Source organism: Chiloscyllium punctatum, chromosome 33 (genome assembly GCF_047496795.1).
Source record: "Chiloscyllium punctatum isolate Juve2018m chromosome 33, sChiPun1.3, whole genome shotgun sequence".
In the NCBI taxonomy this organism is placed as follows: Eukaryota; Metazoa; Chordata; class Chondrichthyes; order Orectolobiformes; family Hemiscylliidae; genus Chiloscyllium; species Chiloscyllium punctatum.
Window position 1 is genome coordinate 63,336,559 of NC_092771.1, and position 20,125 is coordinate 63,356,683.

Here is a 20,125-nt window from a genome sequence, read left to right on the forward strand (position 1 = left end):
CAAACCACTTGGACTCATGTCAACGAAAGGAAAAGCCAGGGGTGGAGACTGACAAACAGCCCTGAGGGCCAGTTCTGTATTGAAGGCAAGGGGACCGTGGAGGTAGGGATTAGTCCCTGTCAGAATGTATTGGATGCGACCACGCGAGTATGGTGGCCTGAGGATATTACTTGGTACATTGCAAACCGAGGTCATGGAAATTGCGTTCCATTACGTACTGATTCCTCCTCTGACGAGCTGGGGGCTGATTACTGGAATTGCAGTGGTCCTGGTCCTTATGAGGGCGTCCCTGGGGTAAAGGAACTGTGGGATGACGTTGTGAGGCAGGGAGGGCCTGCTCCAGATGGCCTATTTGGGATATGCGGTAATCAGGCATACCCCAAACTGCCCATGGGATGGGCTGGGGTATGCTTCCTGGGTCTAATACGACCTGCGTTCTTCCTATTACCACGGAAGGAAGGCAACGATTTGGGAATTAAACTCTTTGACTCCCTCCGTAGGTCGCCAAGGGATATCCAAGTCGGTGATTGGGGGGGATGAGTGGCCACCGGCCCGGATTATTGAATACTACGGGCCAGCTACATGGGCACAGGACGGATCATGGGGATACCGTACTCCTATCTATATGTTAAATCGAATTATCAGGCTCCAAGCAGTTGTCGAGGTTATTACTAACCGGACTGCCCTGGCCCTGGAGTTGCTGGCTAAGCAGCAGGATCAGATGAGGGCTGCTATATACCAAAACTGACTTGCCTTGGATTATCTGTTGGCCTCGGAAGGGGGGGCGTGTGCGGGAAGTTTAACCTGACTAACTGCTGCCTAGAAATTGACGATAATGGTAAAGCGGTTTTGAAAATTTCCGATGAAATTCGGAAATTGGCCCATGTGCCAGTACAATCCTGGCGTCCTCTTAGTGGCATCGGATGGTGGGATGGTCTCCTGGGTGGTAGTTGGTGGCGCACGGCGTTGCTGGTGGTTGGGGGGGGGGGGGGGGAGCGTGATGCTTCTCCTCATATTACCCTGCCTAACCCCCTGTATTCAGTTTTTAATTCAGAAAAATATTTCCCAACTCCAGGCAGTGGCGGTTCCACAACATGGGACGCAGGAACTTAAGGTGCTGTTGCTGCGAAAGACCAAGGATTTCCCGGGCCCTTGGGGAGGGGCTTATCTTCGTCAGGCACATCTTAAAAAGAAAAAGGGTGGAATTGTGAGAGGCAATTTCGGTTCAAACAATTAAGATGTGCCTGACCCAACAGGCTTCTCTATAATAAAAGACAAGACTTTTGCTTCTTTTCTAAAACATTTTGTATACTCAAGAGTGGGATAATTTAAATTGTGCAAATGCTGACATTTTGTGAGCAGAGTAAAAACAAGTCCTTGATTGATGAAACCATTAACACAGACAGAGAAGAATGAGTCCTTGACTGATAAGACTGCAGGATAGAAAAACAACTCGAGAGACATCTGTTACAGATTGACAAGACCGCTAGCACAGACAGAGAAGAATAAGTCTTTGACTGATAAGACTACAGGGTAAAAAAACAACTCTGGAGGCATTTGTTGCAGACTTTGTGATAAGGGTGCAAAATGGAGAATAATGACAGTTTAAGAATGTGAACCTCGTGGCTCGTTAGAGCCAAGGAGGGAAGGGACTTGTGCTGTATATAATGAGAAACTTTGTAAGCCTCGGGGCGCCTTTTTCTCAGAAGAGTGCCCAACTCTGCAGACTTGTAAATAAACCTTTGTTTTCCTGAATTTGTCTAGAGCGATTATTGAGAAGCGATTTTCGTTTCTAACACTTAGCTTTAAAAACATTCATTGAACTAGCATCAAATACTTCCCTGGGCAATGCACCCCATCAAGGTCAAGACATTTCTTCTCAATTCACTCCTAAATTTGCTGCCTCTAACCTTGTGGTGATGCCCTCTTGTCCAAGCTTCACCTGCCAGTGGATACATCCTCTCTACTTCTACTTTATTTATTCCATTCATTATTTTATATCTATCCATGCTTCTGAATTCCAATGAATATAATCCCAATCTACTCAGTCTCTGTTAAGCCAAACCCCTCACCACCGGAATCAACATAGTTAACCTCCTCTGCACCCCCTCTAGGGCCAGTACATCCCTAAGCACGTAAGGAGATAAAAACTGCATGCAGTACTCCAGGTGTGGCCTCACCAGCACCCACTATAGCTAGAACATAACCTCTGCTTTTAAACACAATGCCTTCAGAAATGAAGGACAAAATTCCATTTGCCTTCTGAATTGATTGTTATACCTGGTGAATTGATTGTTATACCTGGTGACTAACCCTCCTGCAGAAGGATGTTCAGGTGCCTCTGCATAGCAAATAATGTAACTTTTTAAAAATTCAAGTAATAGTCTTTTTATTAATGTTACTCCAACCAAAGAGTAGGACTTTACATTTATGAACATAATATTCCACTTGCCAGCCCATTGCCCACTCACTCAATGTATCTCTGTTCCTCTGCAAAGTTTCCCAGTCCTCCACACACTTTGTTCTGTTACTCATCCTAGTCTAAGATGCAAACGTTGACACCCTACATGTGGTCCCCAACTCTAAATTATCTGTATCAATTCTAAATAATTGCAGTCCCAACACAGATCCTAGAGGCACACTACTAGTTACTGATTGCCAGCCAGAATAAGGCTTATTTATCCCCACTCTTTGCTTCCTGTTAGTCAACCAATCTTCTATCCATGCTAATACTCTATCCCATGCACCCTTATATGATGCAACAGCCACTTGCGTGGCACCTTGTTGAAGGCCTTTGGGAAATCAAGGTACACCGCATCCACTGGGTCCCCATTGTCCATCTTGCTCGAAATGTCTTCATAGAATTCCAAACGATTTGTCAAGCATGACCTTTCCTTCATGATTCCATGCTCTGTCTGCCCAATGGGACAATTTGTATTGAGATTCCCTGCTATTTCTTCCTTGATAATAGACCCAAACATCATTCCAACTACAGAGAATAAACTAACTGGTGTAGAATTCCCTACTTTTTGTCCACTGCCTTTTCTTACAGTCCTTCCTTTTCACTGGAATATGCCTTTGCTGAGCACTTCCTAAAATGTCTTTGAAAATCTTTTACTGCTCATCAACAGTCCCACCATAAAATCTTTGTTTCCAATCTACATTATCCAGGTTCTCCCTCATTCTATTTTAGTTCCCCATGTTCAAGCACAGGACCAAGGTATTAGATTTTATCTTCGCACTGGAGGAGAAAGCGAGGACTGCAGATCAGAGCTGAAAATGTGTTGCTGGAAAAGAGCAGCAGGTCAGGCAGCATCCAAGGAACAGGAGAATCGACGTTTCAGGCATAGGCCCTTCTTCGGGAATGAGGAAAGGGTGTCCAGCAGGCTAAGATAAAAGGTAGGGAGGAGGAGCGTTGGAAATGCGACAGGTGGAAGGAGGTCAAAGTGAGGGTGATAGGCTGGAGTGGGGGTGGGGCAGAGAGGTCAGGAAGAAGATTGCAGGTTAGGAAGGTGGTGCTGAGTTCGAGAGATTTGACTGAGACAAGGTGGGGGAGGGGAAATTAGGAAACTGGAGAAATCTGAATACATCCCTTGTGGTTGGACTGTTCCGAGGTGGAAGATGAGGAGCTCTTCCTCCAACTGTCGTGTTTCTATGGTCTGGCGATGGAGGAGTCCAAGGACCTGCATGTCCTTGGTGGAGTGGGAGGGGGAGTTGAAGTGTTGAGCCATGGGGTGGTTGGGTTGGTTGGTCCAGGTGTTCCAGAGGTGTTTTCTGAAACGTTCCGCAAGTAGGCAGCCTGTCTCCCCAATATAAAGGAGGCCACATCGGGTGCAGCGGATGCAATAAATGATGTGTGTGGAGGTGCAGGTGAATTTGTGGTGGATATGGAAGTTTCCTTTGGGGCCTTGGAGGGAAGTAAGGGGGGAGGTGTGGGCGCAAGTTTTGCATTTCTTGTGGTTGCAGGGGAAGGTGCCGGGAGTGGAGGTTGGGTTTGTGGGGGGTGTGGACCTGACAAGGGAGTCATGGAGGGAAGGGTCTTTTCGGAATGCTGATAGGGGAGGGGAGGGAAATATATCCCTGGTGGTGGGGTCTATTTGGAGGTGGCTGAAATGAGGACGGATGATACGCTGTATATGGAGTTTGGTGGTGTGGTAGGAGAGGACCAGTGGGGTTCTGTCCTGGTGGCGGTTGGAGGGGCGGGGCTCAAGGGCGGAGGAGCGGGAAGTGGAGGAGATGCGGTGGAGGGCATCGTCGACAGCGTCTGGGGGGAAATTGCGGTCTTTGAAGAAGGAGGCCATCTGGGTTGTACGGTATTGGAACTGGTCCTCCTGGGAGCAGATGCAGTGGAGACGAAGGAATTTGGAATATGGGATGGCGTTTTTTACAGGGGGCAGGGTGGGAGGAGGTGTAGTCTAGGTAGCTGTGGGAGCCGGTCGGTTGAGAGTAAATGTCCGTGTTGATTCGGTCGCCCGAGATAGAAATGGAAAGGTCTCGGAGGGGGAGGGAGGAGTCTGAAATGGTCCAGGTGAATTTGAGGTCGGGGTGGAAGGTGTTGGTAAAGTGGATGAACTGTTCAACCTCCTCATGGGAGCATGAGGCAGCGCCGATACAGTCATCGATGTAGCGGAGGAAAAGGTGCGGGGTAGTGCCAGTGTAGTTGCAGAAGATGGACTGTTCCTCATATCAAGAGGCAGGCATAGCTGGGGCCCATGTGGGTGCCCTTGGTTACTCCTTTGGTTTGGAAGAAGTGGGAGGATTGGAAAGAGAAGTTGTTTAGGGTGAGGACCGGTTCAGTCAGTCGTAGGAGGGTGTCAGTGGAAGGATACTAGTTGGTACAGTGGGAAAGGAAGCAGCGGAGGGCTTTGAGTTCTTCGTGATGGGGGCTGGAGGTGTATAGGGACTGGTGAAGATAAGGCGTTGGGGGCCGGGGAAACGAAAATCATGGAGGAGGTGGAGGGCGTGGGTGGTGTCCCGAATGTAGGTGGGGAGTTTTTAGACTAAGGGGGACAGGACCGTGTCGAGGTATGCAGAGATGAGTTCAGTGGTGCAGGATCAGGCTGAGACAATGAGTCGGCCGGGGCAGTCACGTTTGTGGATTTTGGGCAGGAGGAAGAAACTGGCGGTGGGGTTGAGGGACTATGAGGTTGGAGGCGGTGGATGGGAGATCCCCTGAGGTGATGAGGTTATGGATGGTCTGGGAGATGATGGTTTGGTGGTGGGTGGTGGGGTCATGGTCAAGGGGGCAGCAGGAGGAGGAGGTGTCCGCGAGCTGGCGGTTAGCCTCAGCGGTGTAAAGGTCGGTGCGCCAAACTACTTCCGCGCCTCCCTTGTCTGCCAGTTTGATAGTGAGGTTGGGGTTGGAACGGATGGAGTGGAGGGATGCACGTCCCGAGGTTGAGAGGTTCGAGTGGGTGAGAGGGGTGGAGAAGTTGAGATGGTTAATGTCACAGCGGCAGTTGGCTATGAAGAGATCGAGGCAGGTAATTTATCTTCACACCTCTCCATATGTATTCTTCCTTCAACCAGACAGTGATCACTTCTTCCAAGAGGATCCCGAGTTCTGAGGTCATTAATTATTCCTGTCTCATTGCACAGGGGCCAGATCTTGGATAGCTTGCTCCTTGTCGTTTTCATTTCATACTGTTCAAAAAAACTATCATGTATACACTTAATGAACTCCTCAAGGCTACCCTGACTGAGCTGGGTCGACCAATCTACATGTAGATTAAAATCACCCATGGTGATAGACATACCATTTTTACAGGCATCAGCTATTTCTTTCTTTATTGTCCATCCCAATGTGATGTTATTATTTGGCCTACACACTGCGCCTATCAGTGACTTTCTTGTTAGAATTTTGAAAGCATTATTTCTGTTTCCCCTAATGTACAGCAATAACAACAACTACTTGCTTAATATGGAATCTTTCATCATGGCAAATCTCCTAAGGTGTTTCATGGATGATCAAAACATTGATTAAGAAGGATGATTTTAAAATACATCTTAACAGAGGATAGAGAAGGTTAGGGAGGGTATTCCACAGACTTCTGCCATTGACAGCTCCAATTGTGGAGTGATGCAGGTGGGGTGGGGTGGGGTGGGTTGAAAAGGGAACGTGCAAAGGGGAAATGGAAGAGCGTAGGCAGTGCATAAAGGTCTTAAGGATAGAGGAGGTTCCAGACTGAGTCTGTCTGTCATAGACAGTGTGGCTGCCTCATGGAATTTGAAGCACCGCAATGGGCCCATGCATGTCATGTTAGTCAAGGATAGTATAACGGTGGCTGAGAGAACATTTGGAGAGGACTTGTCTACTGAAGTAGTGTGGGCTGAGGTTAGAAACAGGAGAGGGAAGGTCACACTGCTTGGAGTTTTTATAGGCCGCCACCGAATTCCAGGGAGGGGGAAGAGAGGATTAGAAAAATTACTCTGGGTAGGAGTGAAAGTAACATGGTGGTCATTATAGGGGACTTTAACTTCCCCAACATTGACTGGAAATTCTATAATTCTAGTACGTCGGATGGATCAGTTTTTGTCCAATGTGTACAGGAGGGTTTCCTGACACAGTATGTCGAAGGGCCGACAAGAGGGGAGGCCACATTGGATCTGGTGCTTGGTCATGAACTAGACTAGGTGTTTGATTTAGGTGTAGGTGTGCACTTTGGAGAGAGTGATCATAATTCAGTTATGTTTAGTTTAGCGATGAAAAGGGATAGGTACATGCCACAGGTGAAGACTTATCGATGGGGCATTGGCAATTATTATAACAGCCTTACTTCTGTTGGAGGAATGGTTTTCGAAAGGATTATAAGAGACACTATTTGTAATAATCTGGCAAACAACAGTATGATTTCAGATCGTCAATATGGTTTCGTCAAGGGCAGGTCGTGTCTCACAAACCACATTGAGTTTTTCGAGAAGCACATCGAGTCATAGACACGTAAAAAGCTCCATATTCTGTTGACTCACATTCCTGGGATGTCAGGACTGATGGCTGAACAGGGACTCAATCTTCGTTTAATCCTCCTTTCCTTTGGCTTTCTGAGCCGCTAACTACATCACTAATATTCTACCTCCCATTCCCTGTCCTGAATCTGACCCTCTAAGCCTACACTTTAGTTCCCATCCCCCTGCCAGACTAGTTACAAACTCACCAACAGAACTAGCAAAAGCCCCCACCAGATTTGTCTCAGCTCTGCCCAGGGTAACCGGGCAGGCTGGTATAGGTCCCACCCAGAAACGGTCCCAGTGCCTGAAGAATCAAAACCCTTCTCTGGTACACCATTTCCCCAGCCACACATCCAGCTGATCTGCCTTCTCATTCCTGCTCTCATTAGCACATGGAACTGGGAGTAAGTCTGACATTATTACATTTCAGGAGCTACATTTTAATGCATCTGCTGTCTCTCCCACTCCTTCACATTCAGTCCCCCCTCACAGTGACACTGCGCCTGCAAAGCTGATGGTCATGTGTTGGCCTGCTGGACCCACCCCTCATTCACTCCCATTGGCTGGAGGATCATGACACCTCTCCTATTGGTCTGAAGCTGTGTCAATCAGCCAGGCCCCATTGTGACCTGAGTGGTGGGATCCTCCCAGGTGCATCAGAGGCTGAGGGGTGACCTCATAGAGGTTTATAAAACCATGAGGGGCCTGGGTAGGATAAATAGACAAGGTCATTTCCCTGGGGTCGGGGAGTCCAGAATGAGAGGGCATATGTTTAAGATGAGAGGGGAAGAATTTAAAATGGATCTGAGGGGCAATTTATTTTCCCCACTGCGGTTGGTGCGTGTATGGAATCTTCTGCCGGGAAGTGGAGGATGTTGGTACAATTAAACTATTTGGCATTTGGATGGGTATATGAATAGGAAGGGTGTAAAGTGATATGTGCCAAGTGTTGGCAAATGGGTCTAGATTAGGTTGGGATATCTGGTCAGCATGGACCAGATTAACCAAAGGGTTTATTTTCATGCTGTATATCTCTACGGCTCTGCCCTGTGATGAGCTTCATCATTCACAGTGAATGGGTCAGTATCACAGACCACAGGGACTGGAGGCTATTCAGCTCATTGGGGTTGTACTCTCTCCCTCTGGAGATGGTCCCAGTCAGTCCCAACTCACCTCCCATTTGGACATAGCCCTCCAAATCCTTCCTTAAAAATGTTAAATTTCAAATTTGTTTTGACAATAACTACTGAATCTGCATCCAGCTGTCGGTCAAACTGTTCCAGACGCTCAGAACTTAGTGAGCAAAATAATCTTCACATTTTTCTTTGCATTATTTGCCAGTTACCTGAAAATAGTTACTAAAAATTGTGATGTTAAAAATTTCTCACTCTGTCTCTCTGTAAATGAAATACCCTGGAAACAAATCAACTCCTGGTCGAAATCACTGCTTCACCTTCTCAGCTCCAAGGAGAATTATCTGACCTTCTGCTAACTCTCCATAAAAGAGAAACTATCTTAATTTTAATTTATTAGTGCCATAGAGATGTACAGCACAGAAACAGACCCTTCAGATCAACTTGTCCAAGCAGACCAGATATCCTAAATTAATCTCGTCCCATATGCCAGCCCTTGGCCCATAACCTTTTAAACCTTTCCCAATCACATATCCAGTGAGATGCCTTTTAAATGTTGGAACTGTACCGGCCTCCACACTTTCTCTGGCAGCTCATTCCATACACATACTATGTTCAGCTTGAAACTTTGCCCCTAATATCCCTTTTCAATCTTTTCCCTCATGCCTGTGCTTTCTAGTTTTGGACTCACCTAAACAGAAATAAGACCCTGGCTGTTTACCCTATCCATGCCCCTCACGATTTTATCAACCTCTATGGTCACCTCTCAGCATCCGATTCTCCAGTGAAAACAGCCTCAGTCTATTCAGCCTCTCCCTATATCTCAATCCCTCAACCCTGGCAACATCTTTGCATCTTTTCTGAATCCTTTCAAGTTTCACAATATCATTCCAATAGCGGGGAGACCAGGACTGAAAGCAGAATTCCAGAAGTGGCTGAATGAATGTCCTGTACAGCAGCAAAATGACGTCACAACTCCTGTACTCAATGCACAGACCAATAAAGGCAAGTACACCAAACACTTTCTTCACTACACTTCCTATCTATGATTCCACTTTCAAGGAATTATGAACTTGCACTCCAAGATCTATGTGTTCAGCAACACTCCCCAGGACCTTCCCATTAAGTGTAGAAGTCCTGCCCTGATTTGCTTTTCCAAAATTCAGAACCTCACATATATCTAAACTAAACTGCATCTGCCACTCCTCAGCCCATTTGATCGGAGTCTCATTGTACTTTCAGGTAACTTTGCTGTCCATTGCACCTCCAATTTTGGAGTCTATTGTAAACCTACAAACCATAGCTCCTATATTCACATAGAAATCATTTATATAAATGGCAAAAAGCAGTGGACCCAGTACCTAGTACCCAGCCTGACAGAATATTGCTCATCACAGGCTTCCAGTCCAAAAAGCAGCCTGCACTATGACACTGACTGCTCAGCAAGGTTAGAGCTCATGGCATACAGGGAGATCTAGCCATTTGGATACAGAACTGGCTCAAAGGCAGAAGACAGAGGGTGGTGATGGAGGGTTGCTTTTCAGACTGGAGGCCTGTGACTAGTGCAGTGTTACAAGGATCACTGCTGGATCCACTACCTTTCGTCATTTATATCAATGACTTATATGTGAACATAGGAGGTATAGTTAGTGAGATGATACCAAAACTGGAGGGGTAGTGGACAGTGAAAAAGATTACCTCAGAGTACAATGGGATCTTGATCAGATGGGTAAATGGCTGAGGAGTGGCATTTTGGGAAAACAAATGTTAGCAGGACATGTACACTTAATGGTAAGGTCCTGAGGAGTGTTACTGAACAAAGAGGCCTTGGAGTGCAGGTAGATAGGATAGTGAAGGCGGTATTTGGTATGCTTGCCTTTATCGGACAATGTATTGAGTACAAGAGTTATGAGATCATGTTGCAGCTGTACAGGACATTGGTTAGGCCACTTTTGGAACGTTGCGTACAAATCTGGTCTCCCTCCTATTGGAAGAATGTTGTGAAACTTGAAAGGGTTCAGAAAAGATTCACAAGAACGTTGCCATGGTTGGAGGATTTGAGCTAGTCTGGGGGTTGAATAGAGGTTGAATAAACTGGGGCTGTATTCCCTGCAGCGTCGGAGGCTGAGAGGTGATCTTATCTAGGTGTATAAAAACATGAGGTGCATGGATTACCTAATTACCCACAAAGTTCTGGGATATACCTGATCAGATTCCAGGGATTTATCCAACTTTATGCATTTTAAGACATCCAGTACCTCCTCCTCTGTAATATGTACACTTGCCAAGTTATCACTATTGATTTTGCCAACATCTCTAACTTCGATATCGCCTTTCAGTAAAAACTGACATGAAATACATACAGAATCTCTCCCACCTTCTGCTATTCCACAGACAGTCTTGTTGATCATTGAGGGTCGCTATTCTCTGCCTAGTTATTCTTTTGTCTTTAGTGTATTTGTACAATCTCTTTGGATCCTCCTTAAACCTATTTCCCAAAGCTATCTCATGTCCCCTTTTTTGCCTCCTGGTTTCCCGCGAGTGTACTCCTACTGCCCTTATAGTCCTCTAGGGATTCACACAAACACAGTTGTCTGTACCTGGAATATCCTTCCATCATTTTCTTGACCAGAGCCTCAATATCGCAGGTCATGCAGCATTCTCGACACCTCCCAGCCTTGGCCTTAACAGGAACATACTGTCTGTGTAGTCTCATTGTCGCAGGCCTATCGAGGCAATGGCAGATGAGGACAGAGAAACAATCATTATAAGTAAAGAGGTAGCGTTGGGAAGGCTAACAACTTATCCTTATTTCTATAATTCCTCTCTAGTCTCAGAACTATCACTATCTCTGCATCAAAAACATCTCAATCCTCCAATCTCTAATCTCCTCCAGTCGCAACACCCTCTCTATCTTTCATCTTGTCCACCCTCACAAATCTCTGTGATGTGCCTTTCTTTAATTCCAGCCTTCAGCATAACCCATTTTTATTTCAGATTCCTGCAGGCAGAGCTCCACAATGTCCCGCTTAACCTCTGTCACATTTTCCTCCAAAAACATTAATTAATCACGTATCATCTATTCTAATGTCACCTTCTCGGACCTGGTTTCTATTGTGGCTTGTCATATTCCTATATTACGCATCTGTGGTCGACAAGACGGAAAACAGTTTTGTGGTCCATTGGATTTATGCTGTAAAGAAATCTCCCAGCTAACTATTTTAATCCCATTTTCCAGCACAGAGCCCATAGACCTGTCAGCCTTGGCCTTGCAATTGTGTTCCTAAATAGATTTTAAATGCCTTCGGGATTTCTGTCTCTCACTCTCTTCCAGACAGTGATGTTTAGTGCAACTGTTACTCTATGCTATCATCCACAGGGTTCAGAGCAGCTGGGTCTGTGCAAACCACCGATTGCCCACACATTGTGAAGGATGGCAGGGTCCCTGAGAGGGGGCACAGGAGATTTACCAGGATGGTTCAAGGAATGGGGGATTTTAGTTGCAGAATTTGTGGGGCTTTTTTAACATTAATTGTTCACGTGATATGTGTGTTGCTAATACACATCAAGAATAACCATCCACAATTAATGGACTCTCCTTTTCAACCTCTCCCCTTGCCTGCGCTGCGGTAATATTCAGGTTAACCACTACCTGACATCTCTCTCTAATAAGAGAGCAGTGCTATGGTCGGGTCGGACAATGCTGACTTGATCTTTTACACAGTGATACCACTGTGCCTCGAGGGAATGCTGAAGGTGGTGGATGGGAAACCACTCAGGTACAATGCTTTATCCTGGAGGATGTTCACTTTCTTTAATATTGTTGGGTGGGGGGGGGGGGGGGGGGGGGGGGCTGGTGTACTGATGCAGGCAAGTGGAGAATGTTCCAACACAACCCTGATGTGTACCTTATAGAGAGAAAACAGACATTGGGGAATCAGCGGTTTGGAAAAACTGAGACTGTTCTCCTTGTTGCAAAGGAAATTTGGGGAGCTGTGACAAAGCGGTTTACAAAAGTTACACGTTATAATAATAAACCTTACACCCATCAGCTCATTATACAAGGGTTACAGAACACATGTTGAAGATTTGGGAAGATCTATTGAGAGGATGGTTTGATTCAAAGGAGAACTTTTATTCAGCAAATGGTATTGATCTGGAACACAATACACTCACACAATATGAATATCCATGTCCTGATGAATGGAGTAATTCGGTCAGAGTTTGGCGTTACAATGACTGAGATTACCATCTGAATATCTGCCTGTAATACAAGTTTATAAAATCCGTCACTGTCAGTTCAAGTTTGAAACTCATACAATCCTCTCCTCCTGGCACAGGATGACTGTACACGTTACCCCTGGTGGAGGTCAGCAGGCACTTCAAGGGCAAATCTATGTGGGTTTCTATGAGTTTCCACCTTGGGACTTCATGTGACTGAACATGGGACAGAATATCCCAAGATTCAGTGAGATATGGAGAGCAGGATTTCCTTCCTTTTCTTTCCTTCCGTGCTGCCGCTGTGCCTCCTCAATAAGACATAGGGTGTGAAAGGCTCATGCACCTTGGTGGGCAAGATGTCTCCATTCTGACCAATGGGCAACAAGCTCCTCCCAGTCATTAAACAGAGTACCCCTGAAAGATAGCAACTGCGCATGCTTCCCACTGCCCAGTGCTCACAGGACATGTTTTGAAATCTCCGAGAAAAGGCATAACAGGAAAGTTCCAAAAGGATTATCAACAGTTTACAGAGAGATATTCACAGGAAACATGAGCAACAAGTTGGCAAATAGAGTATAACTTGGGATAAACTGTAGAAAGCTGCACCACAAAGGGACTTGGGGAAAATGAGCAGGAAACACAGAAAGCGAGCACACAGTTACAACAGGGAATCAGGAAAGGGAATGGAATGCTGTCCCTTATTTCAAAGAGTTTGCAATATAAGAGTTTGGAGTATATACCTTAGGGCAACTAAACAAATGGCGAGTGAGACCACATCTGGAGTAACGTGAACAGATTTGGTCACTTTAGTTATCCAAATAGAGCATTTCAGAGATGATCCATTGGGATGATCCCTGTTTTGAAGGGATTATCCTGTAAGCAAAGGCTGAATAAATTGGGAATCTACTCACTGGACTTTGGAAGAATGAGAGGTGATCTCTTTGAAACATACAAGATTCTGTCGAGGTTTGACAGGGTAAATATGGAGAGGATGTGTCCCATTACGGGTTGTTCTTGAACCAGATTCTGGGTCAGTCGCGGAATCAAGGGTTCTGTTTCAGATTTGTCAAGTTAAAGGCAACACCGACACAGGGTAGGGTTTCAGTAGCAATGGAGCTGGCGTGAGAAGGAGATAAGCAACGTTTTAGAGATTGGAATTCCTGGTGTTTGTGATTGTGTAGATGTCTGATCAGAAGGTCACCTTGGGGTCAGATATGAAAGCAATATTGTGAAGAATGTAGTTCTGACTCAGACACTTCCCAGTGAGAGGGAGGGACACAGCAGGAAGGGAAATGAATTTGGAATAGCAACTGAAGGCAATGGGTTTAACAATTACAGTGTTTCATTGGAGTGAATTGCAGCTAATTGAAGCGTGGTAAGCAGTTTGATAACTGAGTAATAGTGGAGTAATGGAGAGGGATGATGGGGAGGGGGAGCCGGGCATTGTCAGTGTACATGTGAAACCTAACACGGTGCTTTTGGGCGAAGTTACCTCCTGGCAGTGTGTAGGTGAGAAACAGGAGGGACCAAGGATAGATCCTGGAGGGACACCAAATACAATGAATTCAGAAAGGAAAGGGAGAGTGGAGATGGAGCAGGATTTGCCAATGATGGTGAGATCAAATATTAGGTTTTAGCAGAATGGGAGAGAAGGACATAACCAGAAAAGACAGACAGATGGATCATGGAACAATATCTGTGAATTGCAAAGTTGGGGGTGGGGGGGGGGGGGGGTGGTAACAAGCAGGAGAATGAGACAGAGATTTGGAATGTCCATCATTTAGCTACTCTAGGGTAAATGGTCAAGAAAATCTTGATAAGAGACTCTAGGAAATGCAAGTTTAGGACTAAAATGAGGAGCACCCTTGTGAGGCACTGTGGCTCGGTGGGCTAGTGGAGAAGGAGGAAAGAAGCAGAGGCAGCTGATTGGGTTGTCTCAATGTTATGGACAGAGAAACTCCATGTGCTCCTCACTCTTGTTGTTGGAGAGGAGGATGGAGGAGACAGGATAATATACATTGTTTTCGAAATAAAAAAAAACAAAACCTGTGATAGTGATTCTAAAAATAAGTGAACAAACCTGTCGTATTTCTCACGAATATTAAAATATACAACTGAAGTTCAGGTTTGAATCCCAAATTGGTAGAGGGTTGCTCTGAAGTCAAGAAAAATAAAGAAACTGGAATGAAGAATCTACTGTTTGCCACGGAACCATTGGGGATGTTTTTTCTGCCATTGACAATGTTCTTGAGGGAAAGAAACCAGACAGTGGCCCATCAAATCACTCATTGTATTAATCACTGCACAGTCTCAACAAAGGACCGCACAGTGGCTAGCACTGCTGCCTCATAGTGCCAGAGACCCGGGTTCAATTCCTGCCTCAGGCGACTGACTGTGTGGAGTTTGCACGTTCTCCCAGGGTCTGAGTGGGTTTCCTCCGAGTGCTCCAGTTTCCTCCCACAGTCCAAAAATGTGCAGGTTAGGTGAACTGGCCATACTAAATTGCCCGTACTGTTAGGTGAAGGGGTAAATGTAGGGGAATGGGTCTGGGTGAGTTGTGCTTCAGCGGTTCGGTGTGGACTTGTTGGGCCGAAATGCCTGTTTCCACACTAAGTAATCTAATCTAAAAGTAATGAAACTGGATGGACCACATTACATCTACCAATACACTAGCAAATACAACCACACAATCAGCCCTCTTAACCCTGCAACTTCTGCCTCACTGTGGACCAACAGCAGCAGCAGAACTGTTCTCCAGCCCAATCTGAAATCACATGGCCTGATATTCCCCCAACCATTAACATCAAGCCAGGGGAATCAACCCTGGTTCAATAGTGAATGCAGGAGGGCATGCCAGCAGTACCAGGCATACTTCAAAATGAGGTGCCAACCTGGTGCAGCACAAGCAACACCAAATCGAACGAAGTGATCCCATAAACAATGGATTAGATCGGAGTTCTGCAGTTCTGCCACACCTCGTCAGGAATGGTGATGGACAATTACAGCATCACAGATATCCCACCCTTACTGATGGAGGGGTCTCACACATCCATTCCACAGATAAGAGGACAGCATTTCCAGCAATCTTCAGCCAGCAGTGCCAAGTGGATGAGCCTTCTCCATTGGTCCCTGACATCACAGATATGAATCGAAATGGTTTAAAACTCATGTCAAATCAGAGCAAGAAATGGATAAGTAGTGTAAAGGTTATGGACCCTGCCAATATTCTGGCAATAATACTGTTGGCTGTGCTCCAGAACTTGCTGCCCACCAAGGCAAGTCCTGCTCCAGCACTGGCACCTACCGACTTTGTGGAATATTGCTCAGGGATGTTCCAACACAAAAACACAGGGCAGATTCAACTCAGCCAATTCCCCTCCATCAGTCCACACTCGCTCAGCAGTGAGGTGATGGAAGGTGTCATCAACAGTGCTGTCAAGCTACTGCTCAGCAATAACCTGCTCAGTGATGCCCAGTTTGGGCTCTGCCTGGGTCACTCAGTTCCTGAGCTTGTTACAGACTTGATTCACAAACAGACAAACAGCTGAATCCCAGAGGCGAGGTGAGGCTGAGGCCAGACCCCCGCCAAGTCCACTATTTCGACTTCAGTGATATCACCTGACCTCACCACAGTCTCAGCTCATTTGCTGAAACTCTCATTCATTCCTTTTGTTTACACTAGATTTCATTATCTAAACCCACTCCTGGCCAGCATCCCACATTCACCCTCCCGATAATCTCAAGAATATTGAAAACTCTACTGCTGAAGTGCTCACTTGTACCAGAATTTGCTGATCAATCAAAAGATTCCCATTTATAATCAACAACAATTTACTTTTGCACCTTTGAATTAATTCCTGGCTGTAATCATTCCTATTTCCCTGCACCACACACCCTTTCATATCTCAATAACTCATTTTAGTTCAGACTCTCAATCATGTGTTTATTTTTGAGTTCACCTGTGTGAATGTTTCTATAGACTCCAAGGGAACATGGTCTGGAATCCCCACTCTAACCCACGAAGATCGACTTTCTTCCTTTAAGGCATTCTTGAAAAACTGCTTATTTGGCAATGGTTTTGGTCACTGGACACAATATTCTCCATCTGTAGCATTATGTCAAAAGTTCTCAATAATATATTTGTGAAATTAAAACCGTGATGATTTGTACAGATATCTTCTACTCTTCAATAACGCTGAGTGAATAATCTGTAATGTCTCTTACCCAACCACCTTCACCATACAAACCGCAGCAGTACAAGGAAGTCAAACATCACCCTCTCCACAGGCAACAAGGCTTTGGCATTGATCACTGGTTTCTGTGGAAGGAGAAATACACAGTTGATGTTTCAGGGAGTGCAATATGAATCACAGGGAATGAAAATGGTGCAAAATTCGACTGTCAGAAATTGAAGGAAAATGCACTCGCTTATTGGACAAAAGAATTCTTGACTGTCAAAGATATTGTGGAAAAAATAACCTGATAATGGAACAGCATATGGTCAGGAGCCAGGCAGCAGTGGACAATTCATTTACATTCCTGAAGAAGGGCTTATGCCCAAAACGTCGATTCTCCTGCTCCTCGGATGCTGCCTGGCCTGCTGTATTTTTCCAGCTCTACATTTTTCAATTCATTTACAAAACAGCTGTGAAAATAACAGTAAAATACTATACAGAGCAAAAATACACCCATGAGAGACTGAGGAAGCTAGATAATGAACAAGTGGACATCAGAGAACCCAGAGATGAACCAGAGCAGAATTCACTTTTATGATCCCACAGTCAAAGTTGTCTAGCACAGAAACAGACTTCTTCGGTCCAACCTATGCCAACCAGATATCCTAACCTAAGCTATCTGCCACTCCTTAGCCCATTGGCCCATCTGATCAATATCCCACTGTACTCTGAGATAACCTTCTTCATTGTCCACAATACCTCCAATTTTGGTGTCACCTGCAAACTTATTAACTATACGGCCTCTATTCACATCCAAATCATTTAAATGAATGACGAAACAAGTCCAGAAAAACAAATCCATTTCTCTGGGTTTGAATGTGCTCTGTGTAAATCCTGCCCTATGACTCTTTTTACCAGGGAAGGCTGCACATACATCCCTCTGAACTTTGCCCCCTACAAAGCTGGCGGCCGCGCACGTGTCCAGTGAATCATTGCCCCGAATAAAGATGGCGGCGCTCACTCGGGCCGATTACTCAACGAGACATATTCCCGTTTGCTGCAAAAACGGCACTGCAAGTTTCAAATTTGTATTTTTCGATGTCCAGCAAATGATTGTAAAACCTCTCAGACCATACCAACACCATTTCCCTGCTGTTTATTTTTCCTTAGCCATAGCTCTCCGCGCACACACTTTCCGAACATCCTTGTCCACCGTGAGGATAATCACGTGGTATAGTCTAGTCCCGCCCTCATTCACTGATTGGCCGGAGGACCAACTGCTGCCAGGTCCTCCAGCTCCTCCCCTGCTTTTCCATTGGTCCGCCGCTGACATCAATCACTTCTTCGGTCCAACCTGTCGATGCCAACCAGATATACCAACCTGATCTATCTAAATTAAATACTGGATTAGTGGTGCTGGAAGAGCACAGCAGTTCAGGCAGCATCCAAGGAGCAGCGAAATCAACGCACTGCTTCGTGGCTTTTGTTGCTGTTTTTCAGTTACAAGAGTGAGGGACAAAGTTAAAAATCACACACCCACCTGATGAAGGACCAGCAAAGTAGTGCTTCCAAATAAACCTGTTGGACTATAACCTGGTGTTCTGTGAATTTTAATTTTGTCCATCCTAATCCAACACCAGCACCTCCAAGTCACGAGTGAGGGAGGAATGCATAACATAACAAAAGATCTTGGGAAAAAAAGGCCGTCCTGCCCTTCGAGCCTGCTCTAAAATTCAATTAGATCATGGCTGATCATTTTGTGGGTGCAGAACGATTTACCCACGTTCTCACCATATTCCTTAATTAATTATTTCTTTTTAAAAAAACTAACAGCTTTAAAAACGTTCATTGAACTAGCATCAAATGCTTCCCTGGGCAATGCACTCCACCAAGGTCAAGACATTTCTTCTCAATTCACTCCAAAATTTGCTGCCTCTAACCTTGTGGTGATGCCCTCTTGTCCTAGCTTCACCTGCCAGTGGACACATCCTCTCTACTTCTATTTTATTTATTCCATTCATTATTTTATATCTATCCATGTTTCTGAATTCCAATGAATATAATCCCAATCTACTCAGTCTCTGTTAAGCCAAACCCCTCACCTCCGGAGTCAACATAGTTAACCTCCTCTGCACCCCCTCTAGTGCCAGTACATCCCCCTAAGCACGTAAGGAGGTAAAAACTGCATGCAGTACTCCAGGTGTGGCCTCACCAGCACCCACTATAGCTAGAACATAACCTCTGCTTTTAAACACAATGCCTTCAGAAATGAAGGACAAAATTCCATTTGCCTTCTGAATTGATTGTTATACCTGGTGACTAACCCTCCTGCAGAAGGATGTTCAGGTGCCTCTGCATAGCAAATAATGTAACTTTTTAAAAATTCAAGTAATAGTCTTTTTATTAATGTTACTCCAACCAAAGAGTATGACTTTACATTTATGAACATAACACTCCACTTGCCAGACCATTGCCCACTCACTCAATGTATCTCTGTTCCTCTGCAAAGTTTCCCAGTCCTCCACACACTTTGTTCTGCTACTCATCTTAGTCTAAGATGCAAACTTTGACACCCTACATGTGGTCCCCAACTCTAAATTATCTGTATCAATTCTAAATAATTGCAGTCCCAACACTGATCCCAGAGGCACACTACTAGTTACTGATTGCCAGCCAGAATAAGGCTTATTTATCCCCACTCTTTGCTTCCTGTTAGTCAACCAATCTTCTATCCATGCTAATACTCTATCCCATGCACCCTTATATAATGCAACAGCCACTTGCGTGGCACCTTGTTGAAGGCCTCTTGGAAATCCAGGTACACTGCATCCACTGGGTCCCCATTGTCCACCTTGCTCGAAATGTCTTCATAGAATTCCAAACGATTTGTCAAGCATGACCTGCCCTTCATGAATCCATGCTCTGTCTGCCCAATGGGACAATTTGTATTGAGATTCCCTGCTATTTCTTCCTTGATAATGGACCCAAACATCATTCCAACTACAGAGAATAAACTAACTGGTGTAGAATTCCCTATCTTTTGTCCACCGCCTTTTCTTACAGTCCTTCCTTTTCACTGGAATATGCCTTTGCTGAGCACTTTCTAAACTGTCTGAAAATCTTTCACTGCTCATCAACTGTCCCACCATAAAATCTTTGTTTCCAGTCTACATTATCCAGGTTCTTCCTCATTCTATTTTAGTTCCCCATGTTCAAGCACAGGACCAAGGTATTAGATTTTATCTTCGCAATGGAGGAGAAAGTGAGGACTGCAGATGTTGGAGATCAGAGCTGAAAATGTGTTGCTGGAAAAGCGCAGCAGGTCAGGCAGCATCCAAGGAGCAGGAGAATCGACGTTTCGGGCATACGCCCTTCTTCAGGAATGAGGAAAGTGTGTCCAGCAGGTTAAGATAAAAGGTAGGGAGGAGGGACTTGGGGGAGCGGCGTTGGAAATGCGACAGGTGGAAGGAGGTCAAAGTGAGGGTGATAGGCCGGAGTGGGAGCGGGTCAGAGAGGTCAGGAAGAAGATTGCAGGTTAGGAAGGCGTAGCTGAGTTCGAGAGATTTGACTGAGACAAGGTGGGGGGAGGGGAAATGAGGAAACTGGAGAAATCTGAATTTATCCCTTGTGGTTGGAGTGTTCCTAGGC

At 45.4% G+C, this 20,125-nt stretch overlaps 1 long non-coding RNA gene across 3 annotated transcripts in view; it reads right to left on the reverse strand.

The window, feature by feature from the left end:
- Positions 1-991: 991 nt before the first annotated feature.
- Positions 992-20,125, reverse strand: part of LOC140458559 (uncharacterized) — a 44,535-nt gene continuing 25,401 nt past the window's right edge. For 2 of the 3 annotated variants that reach the window (XR_011953537.1, XR_011953539.1), the window contains exons 3-5: positions 16,527-16,620; positions 10,682-10,807; positions 992-1,183 (exon numbers count right to left, since the gene is read on the reverse strand). This is a non-coding gene — a long non-coding RNA (uncharacterized lncRNA). Of the gene's footprint in view, positions 1,184-10,681; positions 10,808-12,257; positions 12,346-16,526; positions 16,621-20,125 lie in introns of all 3 variants that reach the window. The other variant, XR_011953538.1, reaches the window with a different exon arrangement.